The 26236-nt window shown below is 40.1% G+C and overlaps 1 pseudogene; it reads right to left on the minus strand.

The window, feature by feature from the left end:
* Positions 1-13333: 13333 nt before the first annotated feature.
* Positions 13334-18484, minus strand: LOC124461236 (annotated as a pseudogene).
* Between the last annotated feature and the right edge of the window lie 7752 nt (positions 18485-26236).

A 26236-nucleotide genomic window follows, 5' to 3' on the forward strand; every position in this document is an offset into this window, starting at 1 on the left:
ACTGGGGCGGTACATCTCTCAAATAATAACGGAGGTGTCCCAAGGCCAGCTCAAGGCAAATGCTGACTTGATCTCGGTGTTCAGTACACACAGGGACAGCCTCTAATGTTAGGAAGCGCTGTTCCAAGAAGGATAGGAAGTCCTTTACTTCCTGCAGATCCCTTGTGTTGGAAAGAGATTGCTCATATAGTGCGTGGTTGAATCTATCCAATTTTCTTGTCATATGAAACATTATGACAGCATCTGAAGATTCCATATTGACGCCTACATTTTTTAAGGCTTGCAATGAATCGTGGATACATTTGACTCATGAACTACCTTTTTATAGATGTCATGAAATTGTTGCCATTTCAGATAAACTCCATCAAATTTTGGAATGGGAATTTTGGGTAATTGCAATGATTGTATCGATTGCAATACAGGTGGTGATTGTATCACTACATTTTCTGCTGGTGCCACACAGAATTTCAGCATTGTATTTTCTGCGGCAACAAACGGAGGTATATTATATCCGGCTTCGGCTGGATTTTCAGCTAGCCGATGAATCTCATAATGGATTTCTTCAATTTGTATCCATAATTTGTCGACTACCGATTTGTAAGTCATTTTATCTTCAGGCACAATTTGTCTTAATGTCCTGGACAATGACTCCAGCAGAGCACTTTGCTTGCGAACCAGTGGTTTGATCATGACTCGCTCTTCCTCTCGTTGGCGAGCTTGTCTCTCTAGTTTTATTTTTGTCAAATGGTCCTTCCAATCTTCCACTATATTAGATACAACCGTCTTCATTTTGCTGAAATAGTCCGTTACAAAGTAGTCATCTTCATTTGGCACGTTATTTAATTTGTCCATCAACTCCTGATGACTTCTCGAAGTTCTCCCACATGTATTCCAGGAGCTCAAGTTTTTCCTCGAAATAAGATGGCTTCGTTTTCCTGGCGAAAGAATCTTTTTTGGTATTCCGAATGAAGGCCTGGAGTGCCTCTCCTCGTTCTGTCTGCTGTTTATAAAACTCCTCCATGTTCTTTTATATTCTTATGTAATTGCTTATCTGTACTAGTACTTGATCCGATGGGAGTTTATTTATTTTGTCAAAGACAGGTAACGCTCCGACTTGTTCCTAAAATTGGTCAAGTATAGCACAAATAAGAATAAGAAATACATAATAGTTTATTTTATTTCCAATATACCTATTCTTTTACACTGATAACTACCACGACAGTGAAACCAATTTTTTGAGTTTCTTTTCTTTGTTTCAAAAATTGCTGATCAATGCCAAAATCTATACTCGTGCGTACTACCTGGGTTACTGACCGAGTTAACTAGGTCAAATATTGCTGACGCCAGGGAATGCAACAGAGTTGAGTTGATCAAACTTTATTTTATAGAAAAATAACTTTTTATGATTTGGTCGCCTAGTTGACACAAATCGTTGTTAAATGTTTTTTATAAAGTGATCGCCTAGTTGATCAACTTTTATTCAATGGGTATGCACTGCTACCCCGTTGCGGAAAACCAACTCCTAGTTTTCCAATAAATCTTTTTTATTCGCCAAGGTGGCTACGCAATGATTGCCAAGTTAATCAATTGCGATGTTTTTAGTCGGGACCCCAGATTGATGTGAGATGTTCATCAATTTGTGCCCTCGCTTAGGATTGTCGTGTCCAAAGCGTGCAAAGAAAGTAGTCGCCTAGTTGACCAGTTTCCTTTTGTTGAGAGATTGGTCGCCTGAGTTGACCAAATGTTCTCGCTTGATAACGGTTTCACCAAGTCTGTTATTCTTTTAACTTGGAGCCGCCAATGTCGGGGTCACCAAAATGTTCAATGAAAGACGTTAGTGTTTCTTGAAGTTATTAAATGTTTATTTATTTATATATATATATAGGCACAGATAAGCAATTACATTATAGGCATAAACCAGTGACTTAAGGTTGTCGCAACCAACACATAAATTGGGTGGACCTCGGAGTGAGATTACAAAAGTAGAGATGGGGGCCAAAGACACAGCGATGCACACCCGATGTAGCTACAATTGGTATCTGATCTTACTAAGAATAATCCATTTCTTTTATAGTACAAAATAGCGAGCTCACCAGTGCATAGCTCGACATACTGTTAGTCAGCAAAATACGTCTTTATTGATAATAGCTAACCATAGCAGCTTAATTAACTAGGTCTTTATTGTTTACTGCTGACCATATCAGATCTACTTATGACTGATGAGCCATCGATATCTATAATCGGGTTACATACTTAACATTGACATACAATTCCATTTCTTCTATATTATAATTGTCTTAATGTTAGTTTATTTTATATAATCTAAACACCAACACCACCTAAGTAGGTTTTGTGCCACATACTCTCGAAATGGACCATTTATATATGAAGGTACCACTCAACAATAAATTTTCATATGTATTTTTATAAATACCATCAAATTTCATTATAATAAATAAATAAATAGACATTGCCGATTATAAATGCATAAGACATATGTATTTAAGAATTTTACCAATATTACATTTGACTGACCATGCTCGACATCACACCACCTAAGTAGGTTTTGTGCCACATACTCTCGAAATGGACCATTTATATATGAAGGTACCACTCAACAATAAATTTTCATATGTATTTTTATAAATACCATTAAATTTCAATATAATAAATAAATAAATAGACATTGCCGATTATAAATGCATAAGACATATGAATTTAAGAATTTTACCAATATTACATATTTTTTTTTTTTTTTTTTTTTATATAACGGGGATCTTCTATTTACAATCTGTCCGATTTGTGGACAATAAGTAAATTATTGGGCGTGACAGTGACTTAGGGAATTGAATTTTACAACAAATATAACAGACTATGATGTTTAGGCAAAATCGTCGTTAAGGTTAGGGTATTTAGGGTTATGTTGGTGGGGGGAAGGGTGGCGTTGGTGGTGAGAGCCAGTGAGCTGATCACTCCTCGCGGGCTGGTAGGTCCAATGGATGGAGTCTTCTTAGGCGGCGGGTGGTAGTGCTGTTGTCTAGAAGATTTATGGCCAGCTGGTTGGGGTGCCTGTCGAGACGCTCCAGATGAGCCTTGCTGAGCCTAGCTATTTCGTCCTGAACCAGGGCATGTTGAGTTCCTCGTGGATCTTTAAGTAGGTGGTGTATATATGCGCATTCGATATTATTCTAAGAGCCTTGTTCTGGAACGTCTGAATGAGATCACAATTTCCACATGGGCTTCATGATGGACTTATAAATAAGCATCTTCATGCGCAGCCGCAGTGTCGACCTTCTGCCTATGAGCCACATGTAGCTTTTGAGCCTTAAATCTAGCAATAGCCTCTTGTTTTTAAGTGAGACTTCCAGGTCAGTCTCCTGTCCAGAGTGACACCCAGATATTTGGCATAGTCGGAAGAAGGTATTATGCATCCAACCAGCTGGACGGGGTGACAGTATCCTCTTTTTAGGGTGAATGTAACTTGTGCTGATTTCTCTGTGTTAACCGCCATGTTCCATCTTTGCAGCCATGCACCAGTGGAATCAATTTGCTCTTGTATTAGATTGCCAGCAGTCTGTGTCGATTGATCCACGGTTAAAAAAGCAGTATCGTCTGCATACGTGGCTGTGAGCACTCTTGGGTCTTCGGTTGTCGGCATGTCGGCTGTGTACAGAGTGTACAAGACTGGGCCCAGAACGCTTCCCTGGGGGACTCCGGCCTTGACGTTTTTGATTCCAGATATTGCATCTCCGCATCACACATAGAACATTCTGTCCTTGAGGTAAGAACGTAGCCATAGGTAAGGTGGCGCTGGTAGTGCGATCTTCAATTTGTACAACAGCCCAATGTGCCAAACTCTGTCGAATGCCTGTTTGACGTCAAGAAAGACTGCGTTGCAGTATTTCTTCTCCTCAAATGCTTTCAGTATTTTGTCCGTGATCCTATGGCACTGCTCGGGTGTACCATGGCACTCTCTGAAGCCAAACTGGTGATCAGGGATCAAACCGGCCTCGTCCAGTGTTGGTCGTACTCTACGCAAAAATAGCCTCTCAGCTATTTTGGAGAATACGGCCAACAAACTGATCCTGATTTCCCAGGTTTTGGGATCAGGATTATTTCGGCGCACTTCCACTGGGTGGGAAAGTGTCCTATCAGGAAGCATTTGTTAATGATGTTTAGGAGGAGCTGAACAGCATTCGTCGGGAGGGCTTTAATCGCTAGAACGTCTATACCATCATAGCCAGGGGAATTGGAGGCTTTCAGCTTGCCGATCTCTGCTAGCAGTTCTTCAGAACCAACCGTCTCGATAGGAAGGGCCATTTGGCAGGATATATCCAAAAAGTTCATCGTAAGCTCCGCATCGAGTTGGGAATATCTGTTGAAGGGGGTGAAGGCCTTTGACAAGTGGGTGGCGAAGGCTGCTGCCATGTCGCTGTCTGTGCGGCACCACGTACCATCTTCCTTCCTAAGAGGCTCCTTCCTCATGATGGGTCTTTTGATGTTTTTAGACAGCCGCCAAAGGTTGTACTGCTGGTCGCCAGGCTCGACTTTGTCCAGAAAGTTTTCCAAAGAGTTCCGGCGGAGTCTGTGTAGGAGCTCTTTGAGTTGCTTGGCCGCTCTGTTGATTATTGCCACACACGACGAAGTCGCCTCTTTTCCGCAACCAGCGATGATACCTCCGGGTTCCAGAGATGCGCGTTCCTACGTGGAACATTATTGGTATTTTTGGTTGGTGCCGGAGTGGCTAGTGACGCCGCATTGTGGATGCCACATACTCTCTAAATCGACCATTTATGTTTGAAAGTACCACTCAATAATAAATTAACATTTTTTTCCCATACGATAAATGGCCGATATTAATATTTTTAATTTTTAGTAAAATTTTTTCATATATATGGGCGATGTTAAATAAATCCCATAAGTTATGATATATTTTCATATGATATGAAAAATTTTAAATGTTGAGTAAATTTTTTTTTTTCATATATATGGGCGATATTAAATAAATCCCATACGTTATGATATATTTTCATATGATATGAAAAATTTTAAATGTTGAGTAAATTTTTTTTTTTTTTCATATAAATATTAAATAAATCCCCTACGTTATGATATATATTTTCATATGATATGAGAAATTTTGAATGTTGAGGAAATTTTTTTTTTTTTCATATAAATGGGCGATATTAAATAAATCCCATTCGTTATGATATATATTTTTATATAATATGAGAAATTTTAAATGTTGAGTAAATTTTTTTTTTCATATAAATGGGCGATATTAAATAAATCCTTTACGTTATGATATATATTTTCATATGATATGAGAAATTTTGAATGTTGAGTAAATTTTTTTTTTCATATAAATGGGCGATATTAAAAAAATCCCATACGTTATGATATATATTTTCATATGTATGAGAAATTTTGAATGCTGAGTAAATTTTTTTTTTTCATATAAATATTAAATAAATTAAATAAATACATTTTTGTACTAACAACAGTGTCACACAGGACTCATGCTTTGCTGTTCCAAGTCCTTTGGTTTAAACGTCTGCGGGCATTTCACTGGTTGAGATGTAATCAATGCGAAGGTCCCCTTTGTCCACCAGTTCCCTTATAAAATGATGACGGATGTCGACATGCTTTGTCCTCTTGTGGAATAGAGGATTTCGTGTGAGTTGGCCAGCTCCTTGATTGTCGTTGTAGATTATGGTGGAACGGAGCGAGCCAAAAATCTCTTGCAAGAAAGATCTTAGATGTACATAGATGGCCATCTTAACGAAACCTGTAAAAGATCTACGATCATCAATATTAGCAGCCCAGTCGGCATCAGCATAGCCAACCAAATCTTTTCCGGTTTTTCTATATATTAGTCCATGGTCTTGAGTACCCTTCAAATAACGAAGTACCCTTTTGGCTGCAACCCAGTGTTGTTTCCCGTAACAATTATTATACTGGCTAAGAAGACTTACGGTATGTGCAATGTCAGGGCGCGTCGATACTGCAAGCCACATTAGAGCACCTATCAAGCTTTGATATGGGACGCCTGATACTTCATCCAGGTCCGGTTTTGTCTTTGGGCACATTTGATTTGATTTTTTCTCGCTGGCGTTCATAGGTGTGCTAACTGGTTTACAGTGCTCCATGTTGAATTTCTTTAGTATATCCTTTACATACCTTGATTGACCCAAAGAACATCGACATACAGTGAAACGATAATAATCCCATTACCTTGTTTTTTCATAAACACACAAGGATCAGCTGCAAGTGGTTTCAAGTTCATTTCCTTCAATTTGTAATCCAGTTTCTTATACCACTGGCGTCCACTCTGCTTTAAGCCATACAAAGCTTTCTTTAATTTACATACTTTATCGTCGGTGTATCTCTGCTTTTCTTATTCCGTAAGTATTTCGGTGAATTCTGGTGGAACCTTTATATACAGTTCTTCCTCTATGTCTCCATTTAGATATGCACTGTTAAAATCAAATTGATTGAGGTCGAGGTCGAGTTCCACGCGATTGCTATCAGTGTTCGTATTGATCCTATACGAGCTACAGGGGAATAAGTTTCATTATAATCAATTCCCTCTCTTTGAGTGAAACCTTTTGCTACTAGCCGAGCCTTGCGGCTATCCACTTCGCCGTTTGGTTAATACTTTGTGCGGAGAACCCACTTGGTTCAGATGACTTTCTGATTCCTCTCTCGCTTTACTGTTTCCCAAGTCTTATTCTTTTGTAGCGCTTTATACTCACTTATCAAGGCGTTTTTCCACTCAATTGCATTTGGACCACTTAGAGCTGCGCGCGTTGACGATTCCCACACAGCTTCCTATAAAGGTTGCAGAATTTACTTGACCCAAACCACCCAGACCGCAACGTCCTAATACCAACGAGGTAAATGAAACGGCTAATCAAACCAACAGTCATACCCAACCTGGACTCAGCTACGTAGATGCTGCCAAATCTCCATATGAAGGCACTCAGGCCAATACCCACAGTGCAAACGAGATATCCATCCTTGCCAAAATAGAAGCTATGATGGAGAAAATGTTCGACCAATTCAGCATGCTTACCGTCGTGCCAAAGCTATGCAAATAGGTCTTAGAGCAGCCATATTTAATGCCAACGGTCTCTGCGCATAAAGGCCAGATATCGAACTTTTTATAAAAACTCAACACGTGGACATTCTGCTGGTTTCAGAGACCCACTTCAACACCACACAAATACCTCAAAATCCCTGGATATGAGCTAGTCACCGCAAATCACTTAAACGGACGCGCACGAGGAGGATCAGCTATCTTGGTGAAATGTGGAATCAAGTACACAGCACTTCCACCAATCGAACAAACCTGGATTCAGTGTGCCCAAATAAAGCTATCAAGCCCAACAGGAGACCTGACAATTGGAGCAGTCTACATACCTCCAGACACTCAAATGTTCGAGCAGTTCTTCTCAGAACTGGGGCCAAGATTCATAGCATCTGGCGATTACAACGCGAAAAATCCTTGGTGGGGTTCGATGTTAAAAAACCCCAAGGGCAGAGCACTGCAACGCTGTCTTGGCTTAAGAAATCTGTGCGCCCACTCATCCGGAGAACCTACATACTGGCCTACTAACACCAGGGCAACACCTGACGTTCTCGACATCGCAATCAGCAAAGGAATTAACCCGAATAAAATTGTGCTCCAAAACTCCATGGACCTATGCTAGGACCATTGCACAGTCATGATGCTGTTAAACTTGTCCGCCCACCTCACAAAAGGCCCTGCTAGGATTTTCCGTAAAAACACCAACATAAGTCGCTACCAAAAATTGATCGAAAGAAACATTAGCACCAACGGGCAACTGGATAACGAAATGGAAATCGACAATGAAGTTGAAAAGCTAACTAAGCTAATACATGAGGCTTTCCCGAAGTCGCTGCAGCAGTGCGTGAGAAACGCAGGCTCCGAAGAGTCTTCCACACATCCCGAAACCCGCTGGACAAAAGAGCACTCAATAGGGCAACCAAAGAACTAAAAGAGCTACTGATCTCCCTCCGCAACCAGGCCTTCGCGGAATATATAAAAGACCTCGAGCCTGGAGACGCGTCTAACAACCTATGGAGAGCTACGCGATACCTCAAAAGGCCAATAAAGAGAATCGCCCCAATACTAGGTCCCAACAACATCTGGTGCAGATCGGAAGAAGCAAAAGCAGAAGCATTTGCCGACCACCTAAGCGCCACTTTCACCCCTGTGCTGACCTGCTCTCAGGAAGATCACGACTCTATAACTAACTTCATAGACATACCTTGCCAAATGGACTTGCCCATTCGTGAAGTTGATCCAGAAGAACTTATAGAGGAAGCCAGCAAACTTAAGCTCAGGAAATCACCAGGATATGATGGCATAGGAGCAGCACCGATTAAGGCACTACCTTCTGTTGCCTGGAACCTCATCAGCCGTATTTTCAACAAATGCTTATTGCTTGGACATTTTCCACGCCAGTGGAAATGTGCTGAGGTTATCCTCATTCCCAAGCCATATAAGCCTGAAACACTAGTAACCTCATACCGCCCAATCAGTCTTTTGCCAGTGCTCTCTAAATTACTCGAAAGAGTAATTTTAAGAAGAGCACTGCCAATTCTAGAAGACGACGGCCTAATCCCTAACCATCAATTCGGATTCAGGACTAGACACGGCACCCCTGAGGAATAACGTGCAACCGGGGAAAAGGTTTCCTTGTAGTTAATTCCATATTATTGACCACACCCTTTCGCGACCAATCTTGCCTTGAAACGCTGAACTTTTCCGCTCTCATCTCGTTTGGTGGTAAAAACCCATTTACAACCGATAACCTTTTTGTTTGCAGGAAGATCAACCAAACTCCATGTCTTAATATTTTCTAGGTTGTCATACTCCTTCTGCATTGCTGATTTCCGGTTTTCCGACTGCTCTGACTTAATGCCTCATTTATACAGGTAGGAACAATAATGTCTTTCGCATCTAGTACATTCAGCGTATTGTACTCTCTTCGTGGACGACCAGCACGCCCAGTGCGAACAATCTTTGGTCTCCCTGGTCCTCTTCGGGTATATGGTTGCTCCTCCTCAACATTTCTTCGTCACCACTTAGCTCATCAACAATCGGAATTTGCTGCTCCACAGAATTTTCTTGGTTTTCATCATTTTGCTCGCAATCAAGTTTTTCACTTGGCTGAAAGGTTACCACATCTGACTCACATAATGATTCTCGACCGTGCTCCAACTCTTTCATGAACTTGTGCTCTAAAAACACGACATCTCGGGATACTACTACGGTCCTTTTGACAGGGTTGTAAAGACGATAAGCCTTGGCAGTCTCGGAGTAACCTACCAAAATATGCTGCTTGCCTTTCGCTGAAAACTTGTTCTTATGAGTTTTATCTAATACAATAGCTTTCATACCAAATACTTTAAGATGAGTTACGCTCGGCTTTTTCCCATACCAAACCTCTTATGGAGTATTGTCAGGCAAAGTTGCAGTTTCTGCTCTATTCCGTAAATATGCAACCGTCATTATCGCCTCGCCCCAAAAAGATTCGCCAACTCCAGCATGCACTATCATGCTTCGCGCCATCTCCACCAAGGTTCTATTGGCGCGCTCCGCCACACCATTTTGTTGTGGAGTGTGCTGAATAGTGAGTTGTCTTTTAATTCCATGACTCGATAAGAACTGTTCAAATACATCGCTCAGGTACTCACGACCGTTGTCGCTTCGTATGGCTTTTATACGCTTACCCGTCTGATTCTCTTTGAAATCTTGGAATTGCTGGAAAATATCGCTCTTATTCTTTAACATGTATACCGATACATAACGTGATTTATCGTCTATGAAAGTTGCAAAATAGTTGCACCTTGTGACGCTGTACGCATAGGTCCACAAATGTCTGTATGAATCAAGCCCAACAATTCCTTTGAGCGACTTTCCGAAAACTTCGGAAACTTCTTAACGCAAATTTTACTTTTTGCACGCGTTTCACATACAGTGTCATTTGTACTACACACTCTAGCATTGAGACCATAGACCATTTCCTGCTAAATATTTTATTCAAACTATCGAAATTTAAATGTCCGAACCGATCATGCTATTTGACCAGCTGATTTACATTTGCTTCTGCAGCAAACACGTTTTTGCTTTACTTTCAAACAAAAACAAACCGTTGTGTTTCTCTGCGATCATTAAATCACGATTGTTACTGTCTTTAACAAACACTTTGTTTTTGACAAAAATTACTCTTAAGCCATTTTCTGTTGCCTTTGATACCGAAATAAAATTACATTGTAAGTCCTTTACATATAGCACATCAACTAATTCGATCGTGATATTTTTGCATTTTAGTTCCACTGTACTGCAACCTTCGGCTTCTATATTACTGTCGCCTGCTAACTTGATTTTCTCTTTGTGCTCACGCATACTCGTAAACATTGATTTGTCCGCACACAAATGAGCTGTAGCCCCGCTGTCTACACACCACGCATTTTTCGACAAACCGATTCGTGTTCCAGAAGTTGAGAATACCGAAAAAGACTTCTTACTGTTCTTTTCGCTCGCGTTGTCTTTTCTCTCTTTCGAACCACACTTCGACGCGAAATGCCCGCGACGACCGCACAACCAACATTCAATGTTTTTTGGTTCTCTCATTGCTTTGTTCTTTTTACCGTTTTCTTGACGCGACGAATACATTTTATTCTCACTTTTCTCGGCTACTTCGCCAATCTTGCGTCTCTCTCCCTCTTCAAGCAATTTAATTTTTAGAGCGCTTAGCGATGGCAACGAGTCTCGCGTTTCTATGGCAACTACAAAATTTTCGAAATCATCACTTAAACTTGCCAACAAAATTATAACGAGCATTTCATCAGGCACTTGTTCCTGAATTTCATTTAACTTTTCTACGACATTAGAAAAATTATTCAAATGCTCTCGAATACTGTCTGTAGCCAACATTGCTTAAACAACTGTATTTTTCTAGCCGGACCGGAGGGCATGTGAATCGCAGATAACTTTGCCCATGCTTCGCTTGCGGTTTTACAATGTTTTATACCGTTGATCTGCGACGGACTTACGCACAACAATATACTTGCGAGGGCTTTCTCGTCTTTACTGTCAAACAACTCCTTTTGTTCAGTCGTATCAGACACCTCTTTTTTTAACCGACCACATGTCACTGACCACAAATCAGAATGAATCAACAGATTTTCATCTGTACTGACCATACACTATAATTTTCACCATCTAGTTTTTCGATTGAAAATTGTGTACTCATCTTGAACGAATTAATCACAAACTTTAATTAACAAAACGAATCTCTTACAAGTCTTTCCGACTAACCCGCACAGTTTTACTTTCTGCTGCCTGGGCCCATAACCTATTCGAGTAGAGGTTTATTAGAGACTAAACTTATGCGCAAGAATATTCGCTGCAACGCAGGCAGCGAGAAAAAGAATGTAAAGCAGAAATGAAAGAATGTCCGTTACAATTCACAGATCAAATCATTCGAGAATAATAAGAAAGAGATAGACATACTGCGGTGCTTATATACATATTTTAACAAATATATATTGCGTCACTGAATAAATGACGATTCATTTGGCTACATTATGACGATCACAGTTGGAACCGCCGTATTCGTTCTTTTAACTTATATATATATATAACATTTTTTTTCACCCATTAAAATATGAAGAGTAGGAATCTCTTAAAGTAAATTCATTGCGTCACTAAAGAAATGAAGACCTTTGACAACAATTCTATAAGTTCGCTCGTCTTTAGGCTGGAAAGTCTGGTATGGGATGTCGTGTTCACTAAGGTAGTTTTTCAGAGTTGAAAAACTCTCCTTATCTTGTAGGTTGACTCTGACTTGTCCATCCCTACCCGCTTTGTAGTCGAAATTGTTGCCGCCGATTACGGATGTAACGTCTCTTATTAAGTCCTTAATATCGTGAACCTCCGGTAGAAAAATAGGAGGCGGCTTGACCTTGCGCACCTCAGCCGTGGGTGGCTCCTGTTGAGCCGTCATTGGAGCATCTTCTTCGTCGTTGTCGCTTTCATCTGATAGCATGGCAAACCTGTTCGCATTGTTGACGTTGCTGTTAATACCAGTGATCATATTTGTGCCTGCTGCGGCCGGAGCCACAGACAAGTATGTGTCACTTATTTATTTGCCGCCACTTAATGGTTTTAATAATTGGGCAGGCGTAAATTATGTGAAATTTGATAACAATTATTTTCCTATTTTTGTATTTTTTTTTTTTTTTTTTTTTATTGCAAACTCAAACACGTCCGATAATCGAATCAAAGGTCTTCATCACACCACCAATCCCATGGACATTAAGGAAGCACTGGCTGCCAACGGGCACATTGTTAGAGGCCTGGACATCAAAAATGCAATCAGCCGCAGTACAAAGAAACCTCTGGCTATGTTCTTTGTGAACTTGATACAGATACAGATGCCAAGGATTTGGACACACTCAGAAGAACTGCAACCTGCAGTTCAACTGTGTAAAATGCGGAGGCGCTTATAGTTCCTCGGACTGCCGCAAGCCAAGGACCGATCCTCCCCGCTGTGCTCACTGCAAGGGCAACCATTCTGCCTCTTATAAGGGCTGCAAAGTCTATTTGAAGGCAAAGGAGACGCATCTGCCAAAGCCAAGGTCAACCCCAACGACACCATCACCAGGTTACTGGCAAACCTCTGCGAGCAAGCCAGGCGTCACTTTCGCCAATATATTAAAAGGCAATCAGCTGCCTCCCCAGCAGGCAGAGGCCCCTCCTGTCAATTCGTCCCAAACAAGCCAAAGATTGGATGCCTTGAAGCTCTTATGGAGAAGATAATGGACCAAGTTGCTGCCATGACACAGCTCCTAACGTCAATCACGGCCCAAAAATGCAAATAAACCTCCATATCGTCCTATGGAACGCGAACGGTCTGTGTAGGAGCAGGCCAGAAGTTGAGCACTTTTTAAAAACTCAATATGTCGATATACTACTAATATCATAGACTCATTTCACCAGGCGTCTTAAAAGACTTCCCACGTGGACCTGCCACGACATTGAGAATAATATTACTATTTAACCAGCATATACAACCACACAACGCCCTATTTCAAAAACACACAAACATTATAACCGCCAATGTCCAACCACGAAAACTTGCTGATTGTCCCCGGACAGATTGCAAATTCGCTATACTGCTGTCAAATCAAAAAAAAAAAAAAAAAAAAAAAAAAAAAAAAAAACTAAAGAAATGAACTTATTATTATATGAAATACTCTCCCATATAATAAAAGTACATCAGCAATTAAAAAAAAATCGAATCATCAAGCAAAGGTAAGCTTCAGTGGATCGCAGTATGGCAGCTGCTCAACCACTTACAACACCTTGCCTGTTACAAAAGTCGTTTACAATTGATTCTAGGCTTTGTCGTTTGTATTAAATAATGTTTTAATAAGTAACTAGCGCGGCATCAGGTGATCGAAGATCCTCCCAATTTACTATGTTACAAATAACATTGGCATCACATCCATTGTCGTTTATAAAATAAACTTTTAATGATTTAGAAGCCATACAATGCAAATTGCCCCTTATTTATCATTGCAGTCCAGCACGGATACGACCTTAGAGGCGTTCAGGCATAATCCAACGGACGTAGCGTCATACCACTGTTCGTTCGAACAAGTATTGTGCCATTGGTCCGTACTGCGGTTCTCTCGTACTACGCAGGAATGCTGTCGCAACAACGTTTTGTCATTAGTAGGGTAAAACTAACCTGTCTCACGACGGTCTAAACCCAGCTCACGTTCCCACACCCATGTGAACAATCCCAACGCTTGGTGAATTTTGCTTCACAATGATAGGAAGAGCCGACATCGAAGGATCAAAAAGCCAGTTCTCCCTAAGGTAACTTTTCTGGCACATCTTGTTAAAAACTCTTTAACCCAAAAGGATCTATAGGCCGAGCTTTTGGTGTCCCTGTGTGTACTGAACACCGAGATCAAATGCTGATTTGCCCTTTTGCTCTATGTGTGGTTTCTGTCCGCACTGAGGTGGCCTTGGGAGACCTCGGTTATTATTTAAGAGGTGTACCGCCCCAGTCAAACTCCCTGCCTGGCAATGTCCTTGAATTGGATCATACCTGAGTAATTGAAGTTATACCAAATATTTCAAATTAAAAATACATAAATGCACTCTCTCATTAAAGAATTTGTTTGCGATTATATAACAAACTCGTGATACTTTGATCAAGAAGCTTGCATCAAAACCCAATACCATAAGATATAATAAATATATCCTTATAATGGCTAGGAAATGATACACGTTCCATTTAATCAAGTAAGTAAGGAAACAATAAGAGTAGTGGTATTTCATTGGCGATATCAAACACAAGGAATAATATCTCCCACTTATTCTACACCTCTTATGTCTCCTTACACTGCCAGATTAGAGTCAAGCTCAAAAGGGTCTTCTTTTCCCGCTAATTACTCCAATTTTTATACCATACACCCATAGGGTGAAATGGTATATTAAAGTCGCCAAAATGTATGTAACAGGCAGAAGGAAGCATCTCCGACCCCACAAAGTATATATATTCTTGATCAGGATCAACAACCGAGTCGATCTAGCCATGTCCGTCTGTCCGTCCGTCCGTCCGTCCGTCCGTCCGTCCGTCTGTCCGTATGAACACCTAGATCTCGGAGACTGTAAGAGCTAGAGCCACCAAATTTGGTATGTAGACTCGTGTAGTATGTAGAGTGATCAAGTTTATTTCAAATTTTTGCCACGCCCCTTTCCGCCCCCGCAATTTAAAAAAAGCGTTTATCTCAAAAACTATTCCAGCTAGAGACACCATATTTGGTATGTATATTCGCTTAGTGAATGCACATATTTTGTATGTATGAAATTTTGCCACGCCCTTTTCCGCCCCCGTAATTTGAAAAAACTTGATTATCTTCCGTATTTGTTACCTTATGCAATCAATTTGGCACACTTAATTTTAATACTAATATCTAGCAAAATACCAAATTTAATCAAAATCGGAGAAAAAACAGTCGAATTTTGCATATAAACGTTTTCCCATAAGGCCGGAGTTGGCCGTTGGCTGGTGGGGGCGCTAGGGTGCTCGTATGATTGAGTGAGCGAGATACTAAGATATGCTTGTAAGAAGCATGTGAAAATGCATTTGTTTTATAAAATTGAAATATTTGCTTTACTGGTGTATGGTATACCTAAGTCGGCGAGACGACTTACTTCATTTTTTTTTGTTTTTTTTTTTTTGATCGCCGAGGAAGGAAATTTTTAAAGATACGAGCAACCAACTACTGGACAATCTCGTATGCACGATTCGCTGCATCATCGGGACAATGAAGTCCCACAGTGCCTACGTACTAAAACCACCTCTTTTTAACAATGCATTGTTTGTACCTTTTTAGATGGAATGCCAAGGTAGCAGGCAAAAGTATAGGAGAAACTAGAGGTTAGTACATCTAGCTTCGAGTATACCCAGCACAATACATTAAATGTTTGAAAGACGTCACTCCGCCTTTTACTGCTCTGACGCTGATGAGTTTGGTACCTTGAGCGATGAGGAGATCTTTTCTCTCCAGTTGAGTGTAACGGAATGAAACTCGATTTCACCTGTCACTCCGAAAAATCGCCGCATTTGTGATCTTATGTCAGCTCTGTCATACCTTTCGACCTTGCGCTGGTGCGCTTGGTCTAAGGAATGTCCGCCTGTCACAATCTGAACGTCTATCACATAATTGTGATTCTGTCGGATTCCCACCAGGTCCGGTTTATTTAAGCCCGAGTCGCATTGCATTGGTTCGACATGGACAACGCAGCCTTTCCGTTCAAGTCGGGGACTTGCCGGCATTTACTACGCTGTTGTGTCTAGCTACCCGCCTCCCGTGCGTACCATAGCATTTTTGCAAGATGTGAAAGAGAGTCATAGTTACTCCCGCCGTTGACCCGCGCTTACTTGAATTTCTTCACTTTGAAATTCAGAGCACTGGGCAGAAATCACATTGTGTCAACACCCGCTAGGGCCATCACAATGCTTTGTTTTAATTAGACAGTCGGATTTCCCAAGTCCGTGCCAGTTCTGAATTGATTGTTAATTGATAATCGTTATAATTTAAAAGAACTAATTAAAAATTAGTATTCTTAAAAATTTTAGTAAGAAAGTTCCACAATTGGCTACGTAACTAACTATCCGGGGAACAAATAACTATCATAAATGATTGAAACTCTATTTACCCAGAACGAGCACATAAACCATGTTATTGTTTCCCAATCAAGCCCGACCATCTCAATCTTCAGATCCAATCCTTATCCCGAAGTTACGGATATAATTTGCCGACTTCCCTTACTTACATTATTCTATCGACTAGAGACTCTTCACCTTGGAGACCAGATGCGGATATTGGTACGGCCTGTTGAGAAGTTTGCGTATCCCCACCATAAATTTTCAAGGTCCGAGGAAAAAATATCGACACAACAGTATATGTCATGCTTTCTCCCATCTACCATATCTCTCTGCGAAAGACTTCCATGGTAGTACGGCTATAAACAGAAAAGAAAACTCTTCCGATACCTCTCGACGGCTTCTTTATGTCGTTCCTGTTGCCAGGATGAGCACGAGCCATATTTAATACAAACGGATACTCACAGGTACGGAATTGGAACGTATTCCTTTCGTTCAAATTATTCAGTTTTTTATTTTTATTTCATTGACATTTTTAAACTTGAAATTTTGGCTTTCGCCTTGAACTTAGGACGACTAACTCGTGATCAACCACTGTTCACACGAAACCTTCTCACTTCATTCTCCAAGGTCTCATTCGATTATTTGCTACTACCACCAAGATCTGTACCAATGGCGGCTCCATGCAGGCTTACGCCAAACACTTCTAAGCACACCATTGTACCTTCCTACTCACTAAAGTTTCAAAATTTATATTATAAATAATATAAATCATCTACCTTAGCGGTAATTTATAGGTATACAACTTAAGCGCCATCCATTTTAAGGGCTAATTGCTTCGGCAGGTGAGTTGTTACACACTCCTTAGCGGATTTCGACTTCCATGATCACCGTCCTGCTGTTTTAAGCAACCAACGCCTTTCATGGTTTCTGTATGAGTTGTTAATTTGGGCACCGTAACATTACGTTTGGTTCATCCCACAGCGCCAGTTCTGCTTACCAAAAGTGGCCCACTGGGCACAATATATCGTAACCTTAAACTTCATATCAAGAAAGTTAAGGTTCTTACCCATTTAAAGTTTGAGAATAGGTTAAGTTCGTTTCGACCCTAAGGCCTCTAATCATTCGCTTTACCAGATAAGATTATTTTATATAACATTTAAATGCACCAGCTATCCTGAGGGAAACTTCGGAAGGAACCAGCTACTAGATGGTTCGATTGGTCTTTCGCCCCTAAACTCAATTCTGACAATCGATTTGCACGTCAGAACTGTTTCGGTCTTCCATCAGGGTTTCCCCTGACTTCAACCTGATCAAGTATAGTTCACCATCTTTCGGGTTACAGCATATATGCTCAAGGTACGTTCCAGTTAGAGGTATAAATAATATAAATATCATTATACATAACTATATAGAACGCCCCGGGATTGTGTTAATTATCTATAAATAGTTAAAAAACTAATCCCATTATTAGTCAAGTTAATTATGCTATTACGTTTATATCCAAATAACTTGCACATATGTTAGACTCCTTGGTCCGTGTTTCAAGACGGGTCCCGAAGGTATCCTGAATCTTTCGCATTGTTAATCATACAAGTGCATATAATAAACACAGAAAATCAATAATAATCATGCTATTATATAATTCCGAAAAATTAAAATTAAAAATTAAATTAATTCATATAAATCTATCAACACTTTATCAAATTAATGACATTTATTCTATGTTAAAATGCAAGCAAAATAATTTAAATAAACTATAAGTCATATTTTATGATAAATTTGGTTTATGTTAATAGATTACCATGTCCTTATATGGAAAAAATGCACACTATTATTATAATATTATTATAATATTAAAACTCTAATGAAGAATTTTCCATAATGGATATTCAGGTTCATCGGGCTTAACCTCTAACAAGTTTTAACTCTCTATTCAGAGTTCTTTTCAACTTTCCCTCACGGTACTTGTTTACTATCGGTCTCATGGTTATATTTACTTTTAGATGGAGTTTACCACCATCTAGTAATCATTAACGTTATACGGGCCTGGCACCCTCTATGGGGTAAATGGCCTCATTTAAGAACGACTTAAATCCTTAATTTCTCATACTAGAATATTGATGCTCCATACACTGCATCTCACATTTGCCATAAAGACAAAGTGACTTAGTGCTGAACTATTTTCTTTTCGCTCGCCGCTACTAAGAAAATCCTTGTTAGTTTCTTTTATATGGGTAGTCCCATATGAGTTGGGTTGTATACACACAATATATTTATATATTAAACATTTATATTAAGTGAAGAATAATTATACACAATTATTTATCATTTCATATATTAATAAGAGGCAATTCTAGATTAAAATTTAATATTTTTTATGCTAGACATTCCTCAGTATCATTTGATTTGAAAAAGAAAATTATACATCTTCGTTTTTCTCATACATATGTGAGCCAATGTGTTTCAATTATTATTAATATTATGAATATACATATATATCCAATAATATACCATATGCTTTAATATTTCGTAAAATATTAAAACAACTTATTTAGCATAGTCTTACAACCCTCAACCATATGTCGTCCAAGCAGCACTCTAAAATTAATTAAAGTAGCATTCCTTCTTAAATACATGTAGGATTTACTTTATCCCGGTTTATTTATTACAATATTATTAAAGGATGTGGTTTCTATTTAAATGTTATGATATTGAGTGCGCGATGGATCGAGGCGAGAGTCGATTGCGAGTGCTTTTGTCACGCTCTTTAATTTCATGAGTGAGTCGACCTAGCCCGATTGCCATGATTATGCCCGCCTGACACTTCATTTCCTACAATCGGCTGTCCTGACAAGTCATTCGACCCGAATGATCCTAGCCAAGGCTTCATGAACTCAGCCACTGTTGAGGTCTTACGAGGTCCTTCACCATCGCCACCTTTCTCAATGTCGTATCGACCGTGCCTATTTACCTTCGTGACTTTATACGGTCCTAAGTATTTACCTCTCAACTTTAGACCTGTCCCATACTGCGTACGTTTAATCGCCACTAACTCGTTTAAATTGTACTTTCTTTCCCATTTCCTGTTCTTGTCAAACGTCCTTTTCATTTCCTGCTGTATTTCATTAATATTGTTTCGAGCCTCCGCTCTAATCTCATCACGACCACAGTCTAATTCTTCTATTAACGAATCGGTTATCAGCTTTCTTATTTGGGGATCATCAGGACTACGCATCTCTATTCCTGTCAAAATCTTAAAAGGTGTAACTCTTGTACTTCTTGGAGCAGTATTATTAACAAGTTGTTGCACACGACCAACATACTTGTACCAGTTTCCCTCATTCTCTTGGCTTAACTTTGAAATCATTGGAACTATTATCTTATGCATCCTTTCTACTTGGCCGTTGCCGCGGGGTACACCTTTTGCTATCAGTAAATGCTGTATATCCTGTCTGATACAATACTCCTTAAACGCATTGGATGTGAAAGCTGCTCCCCTGTCAGAAATTATTCTCACCGGGTTACCAAAAATTATCGCCTGCTTTTCAAGACAACTAAGTACTTCATCGACTCCTGTTCCACGAGTCGGGTACAACCATACAAACTTAGAGAACCCATCAACAATAACAAGTATATGATTATAACGCTTTGTCGTGACCTCCATCGGGCCAACGTGATCAATGTGATATGTCATCAATGGCTGATCCCTATGCATAAATCCTTTTTATTTCAAAAAAAAATCACGCAACCAACACGGGCTACCTTTTCTTTTAATTTTGGAATTAATACGATTTTTCAACGATATCTTGAGTCTTTCTAGCTCCAAAATGTCCTTGTTTGTGTGCAATCTGTATTATTTCTTTTTCCATCTGCGAGGGAACGACAATAAGTTCTTGATTGGGGTCTTTTAACAATATTTCATTTTCAATGTAAAAATCTTCATATCCCTTCTCCTGAACTAAACTCGTAATCAATTTAGTCCAATCATCTGACAACTGTGCTTCCCTCAATCTATGGGTTATGGTGTCGGTTAGCATAAAACAAGATAAACGGCTCAAAGCATCCACATGCCGCATCTTTGAACCTGAACGATGTTCGATCTGATAGTCGAAATCTTGTAGGTACATTGCCCAACGTGCTACACGTAACGGAACCTCTTTCTTTTTCATTGTCATCGTGAACGCATTACAATCTGTAACAATCTTAAATCTCAATCCTAGCACATATACACGCCACTTTATTAATGCTCCAATAACTGCTAAAACCTCAAGTTCATACGAATCATACTTCTCTTCGCAAGGTTTAGTTTTCCGACTCATATATTGTACCGGATGAAATAAACCATCTTCTGAATCTTTCTGTAAAAGCGCAGCTCCGAAACCGTGTTTCGAGGCATCAGTGTGAATCTCAGTCTCTAGCTTAGGATCGTATAACTTTAAAACGGGACCTTTGATCAATGCTAACTTCAATTGCTCAAACGCTATCATTTGCAATTCTTTAAACTTAAACTTGTTGTCTTTTCGCAAAATGTCAGTCAAGGGCTTAGCTGTTACTGCGTATCCTTCGATAAATCTACGGAAATACGATGTTAATCCCAAAAATCTTTGAACTGACTTCTTATCATGTGGGATCGGGAATCTTGAAACGGCATCAGTCTTCTCCTTACTTGGCTGAATACTTCCATTTTCAACTATATAGCCCAAAAAATTTACTTTACTTTGCAGTATCTGACATTTCTCCCAGTTTATTCTCAACCCATTTTCCGCAGCTATCTTCAACACTCTTTTAAGTTTAATTATACCATCATTCACGTTAACACTTGGTATAATTATATCGTCCATATACACCACTGCATCTCCATTCTTCACTGATTCTCTCATTACTGCCAAAGGAATTCATACTGACCATTCTGAGTTACGAATGCTGTGTACTTCTGAGATTTCTCCTCAACAGGAACATGGAAAAACCCGTTTGTTAGATCTAGAGTAGTATAAACTAACTAACTTTTATAATACGGTATGGTACAGACTCTGCTAGTTGCCTTGGATGCTGATAAACTGGCAACTAATCTGTTAGTACAATCTTCATTTCGATAGGAGTGTTTGTATTTCTAATAGGTTTGTAACTTTTAATCAACTTCTTGACTTCACTAGCGATTTCTGCACTGATATGTGACAAGTCACTCTTGATTTCCACTTCATTCTGTTCTGCACTGTGCATACACATACTTTCAAATTCCTTAAACAACTCAGCACAAGATTTATTCGCGTTACACAGTGATTCTTTTTCCTTGATGCTCACAAACTTTGTACCTTTCTTTGTAACAACCAAATCGACGTGATCTAATATAGTTCTACCCAAAATTGGCTCGTATGCCATGTCTTCATCAGGAACGATATGAAACTCGACTTCCATCTCAATGCCATCTATCTTGACACTTATGCCAAAACTACCAAAGGTCATCACATGACTTCCACCAATGCCTGTAAGGCTCTTCGAATATTCTGTTAAAGATTTAATTCCAAGTTCGACAAACACGCTTTTACGTATGAGACTCAAATTTGCTCCTGTATCAATTAGACCGTTGAACTTAATCGACTTATAAGTTACTTCTTTCAACTCCAAACCCGAATCAGTAAATTTACCTGATGCTTTTACTAATTTATCATCTACAACATTGGTACTTTCAACTTTGGTGGTATCTTTTCCCTTACATTCAAATGAGCGATGGCCTGTTTTGCCACATTTAAAACAAGTAAACGTTTTCTTGTTACAGTCTCTCATCATGTGTGAAGGATCACCACACTTAAAACATTTGCGATCACCTTTTGTTATCGAACTTTTCTCTCTATTATCTCTACCTTGCTTGTGAAAAGATGACTCCAATGTTGTTTTCTTTGAGGACTTCCTAGGATCATAGGATTTTAAGTACGTCTCTATTTGAACTTTCAACCCATCCACTGTTCTGGCTTGATACAATAATGCCTTATTTGCTCTCAGGTCTGGTATACCTTCTACAAAATACTCGATTAAACTTTCGTCATCCAAATCGATCGGCTTTGCCATTTCCATTAACGAATACAAAAACTCATACAAATTCTCACCTCTCTTCAACTGTCGATTGCTTAGTCTTCTATGAACTTCGGCTGATGAAACCTTTACTCTGAATTCGTTTTTCAAAGCTACTTTCAGGGACTCCCAACTACAAATATCTCTCTTACTCCGTATAAACGACAATGCAGCTCCCTTTAACAATTGTTTTGCATACACAAAAAGCTGTAACTGACTCCACTGTAAGGTTAAAGCGCATTCTTCTAGGTCCCTAGTCCATTGTACAACATCAATCGAACGTAAACCGCAAAACTCGGAAACGCTTCCCTCCACATCTTGACCTTGACCTTTGCCCATCTGTGTTCGGGACTTCTCGAATTGTTCTAGCCGAGGCGAAATCTGCCTCCTGCCCGTCATTTTCAGTTTCTATTAAATCGTAATGAGCGAGCAGACGCGATTGCAGCTCAGCTTTAAGGCCTGTAGTCTCTAGCCCTAACTCTCTCAATTTAATGCGCAACTCTTCAATACGCAAAGTTAGAATCTCACCTCGATCCATTTCACACAGTTACAGGTATAATGCTTAACAAGTTTGCTATATTAATGTATAGGTAGTATCAATCAATCAAATTTGTTATGACTTATCAAAATTTACACACTATGTTAATGTAGGTCAAATTGTCTGCTCCACACCAATTATCTCAACTTCGTGTCTGCTGCCTTCTCGTTTGGACTTGTCGTCGTCGTCTGCTTCTTGTAACGGTTTGTGTTATCCGCTCTCTTTGTCTGCTTCCACACCAATTATCTCAACTTCGTGTCTGCTGCCTTCTCGTTTGGACTTGTCGTCGTCGTCTGCTTCTTGTAACGGTTTGTGTTGTCCGCTCTCTTTTGGTTTTCCGCCTCCACAGTGCACACTAGTTATCATCAACTTCGTGCCCTCTGTCTGCTCTCTCTGTCTGTCTGCTTCCACAGTGAACACTAATTATCATCAACTTCGTGTCCGCTGTCTGCTCTCTCCGTCTGTCTGCTTCCACAGTGAACACTGGTTATCATCAACTTCGTGTCCGCTGTCTGCTTCCACAGTAAACACTAGTTATCATCAACTTCGTGTCTGCTCTCTCCGTCTGTCTGTTTCCACAGTGAACACTAATTATCATCAACTTCGTGTCCGCTGTCTGCTCTCTCCGTCTGTCTGTTTCCACAGTGAACACTAATTATCATCAACTTCGTGTCCGCTGTCTGCTTCCTCTGTCTGTCTGTCTGCTCTCTCTTTTCCTCTCGAGTCACCACCGTTCTCGAGCCGCTCTCAACTTTAGTCGCCGACTTTTTGGCAAAACGACGCCAAAATTCTTAGTGACGCTCTTCTTGCGTCGTCCGACCGCTCACCGTCTCACCGTCCACTCGTCGCCACTCGTACAGTCACACCAACTTCCACTATTTTGAACTTGTAGTGGTTGCTTCTTGTGAAATTCGTTTGCCAACAACCTTGATTTTGTATATATATTACACGTTAATGCATGCAATTTTAACAATTTTCACACACACACACAAATTTCACTAATTGTCTTAGGCCAGAAATCTCGGTTGAGCCCCCAGTTTGTAGGATTTACTGTATCCCGGTTTATTTATTAGAATATTATTAAAGGATGTGGTTTGTGTTATATTATTAACAATGTTTCTTTGTGTTAAGAATACATATGTATATTTTATATTATTTAAATGGCCTTAGTGATAATTTGGGTGCGCGATGTGATCGAGGCGAGAGTACGATTGCGAGTGCTTTTTGAATCAACGCTTCTCTTTAATTTTCAATGAGTGAGTCGACCAGATAGGTACGGCCGCTGCGTGTCGTTCTGTCTCGTTCACTAGCTACTGCCCGATTGCCATGATTATGCCCGCCTGACACTTCATTTCCTACATACATATGTGCTATGCATTTATAATCGGCAATGTCTGTTTATTTATTGATTATAATGAAATTTGATGGTATTTATAAAAATACATATGAAAATTTATTGTTTAGTGGTACCATCATATATAAATGGTCCATTTCGAGAGTATGTGGCACAAAACCTACTTAGGTGGTGTGATGTCGACCATGGTCAGTCATATGTAATATTGGTAACATTCTTAAATACATATGTCTTATGCATTTATAATCGGCAATGTCTATTTATTTATTTATTAGAATGAAATTTGATAGTATTATAAAAATACATTTTTTTTTTTTTTTTTTTTTTTTTGATTCAGTGTTCTTTATTTAAGATCTATCCGGAGGACAATTATTAAATTTGTTCAGGATTAACATATGGGAAAAATACTTAATGTGATTATACATGCAATTTACAGGAACAATAAATCGTGTTGTATAGAAGGATTTTATTTTGGAGTCTCAACTTGGACCTGCTTCCCAGGAGCCAGTACATTTTCCGAGCTTAGCATCCAACTGCTTACGTTTATTTCGAGTATGGGGGCCCAGGTTAGACGCCTGTCCATGGTCAGTCCCAGGTACTTGGCTTCATCCGATCAACGTTACTGGTGGGCAGTCGTCTCTTTTAATGCGAAGGTGATGTGTCGGGACTTTTCTGCGTTGATTGTTATGCACCACTTTTCCAGCCATGGACTCACCAAGTTGAGCTGTTCTTGGAGGATTAGTGATGCATCCGATGCATCTTTAGCATGTGCCAGGAATGCAGTGTCGTCGGCATATGTGGCAACCAGCAGGTCTTGGTGATAGTAATAGGAAGGTCTGCCGTGTAAAGAGTGTATAGGATTTGCCAAGTACGCTTCCCTGCGGCACTCCCGCATTTACTGGTAGGATCCTGGATTCTTCACTGCCTACCCTGACGTAGAAGGACCTTCCAAGCAGGTAGCTCTTCAGGAGTAGGAAGTAGGCATTGGGAGTTGCTTCTTTAATTTATATATCAGCCGGTGTGCCAGACGCGATCAAAGGCTTGTTTGACGTCTAGGAATACGGCTGAGCAGTATTCCTTCCTCTCGAATGACATGGTGATTGTCTCCACTAAGCGATGACATTGCTCAGGGGTGCCGTGTCTAGTCCTGAATCCGAATTGATGGTTAGGGATTAGGCCGTCGTCTTCTAGAATTGGCAGTACTCTTCTTAAAATTACTCTTCGAGTAATTTAGAGAGCACTGGCAAAAGACTGATTGGGCGGTATGAGGTTACTAGTGTTTCAGGCTTATATGGCCTGGGAATGAGGATAACCTCAGCACATTTCGACTGGCGTGGGAAATGTCCAAGCAATAAGCATTTGTTGAAAATACGGCTGATGAGGTTCCAGGCAACAGAAGGTAGTGCCTTAATCTGTGCTGCTCCTATGCCATAATATCCTGGTGCTTTCCTGAGCTTAAGTTTGCTGGCTTCCTCTATAGTTCTTCTGGATCAACTTCACGAATGGGCAAGTCCATTTGGCAAGGTATGTCTATGAAGTTAGTTATAGAGTCGTGATCTTCCTGAGAGCAGGTCAGCACAGGGGTGAAAGTGGCGCTTAGGTGGTCGGCAAATGCCTCTGCTTTTGCTTCTTCCGATCTGCACCAGATGTTGTTGGGACCTAGTATTGGGGCGATTCTCTTTATTGGCCTTTTGAGGTATCGCGTAGCTCTCCATAGGTTGTTAGACGCGTCTCCCGGCTCGAGGTCTTTTATATATTCGCGAAGGCATGTTGCGGAGGGCGATCAGTAGCTCTTTTAGTTCTTGGTTGCCCTATTGAGTGCTCTTTTGTCCAGCGGGTTTCGGGATGTGTGGAAGACTCTTCCTGCGTTTCTCACGCACTGCTGCAGCGACTTCGAGAGCCCAAAGGTGACGTTCGAGATGACCATTTTTCTGGGGCCAGGCAGTGTGGGGTGTTGCTTGGAAAGCCTCATGATTAGCTTAGTTAGCTTTTCAACTTCATTCATTCATCCAGTTGCCGTTGGTGCTAATGTTTCTTTCGATCCATTTT

The sequence above is a fragment of the Drosophila willistoni genome, unplaced genomic scaffold (assembly GCF_018902025.1).
Source record: "Drosophila willistoni isolate 14030-0811.24 unplaced genomic scaffold, UCI_dwil_1.1 Seg279, whole genome shotgun sequence".
Lineage (NCBI taxonomy): Eukaryota > Metazoa > Arthropoda > Insecta > Diptera > Drosophilidae > Drosophila > Drosophila willistoni.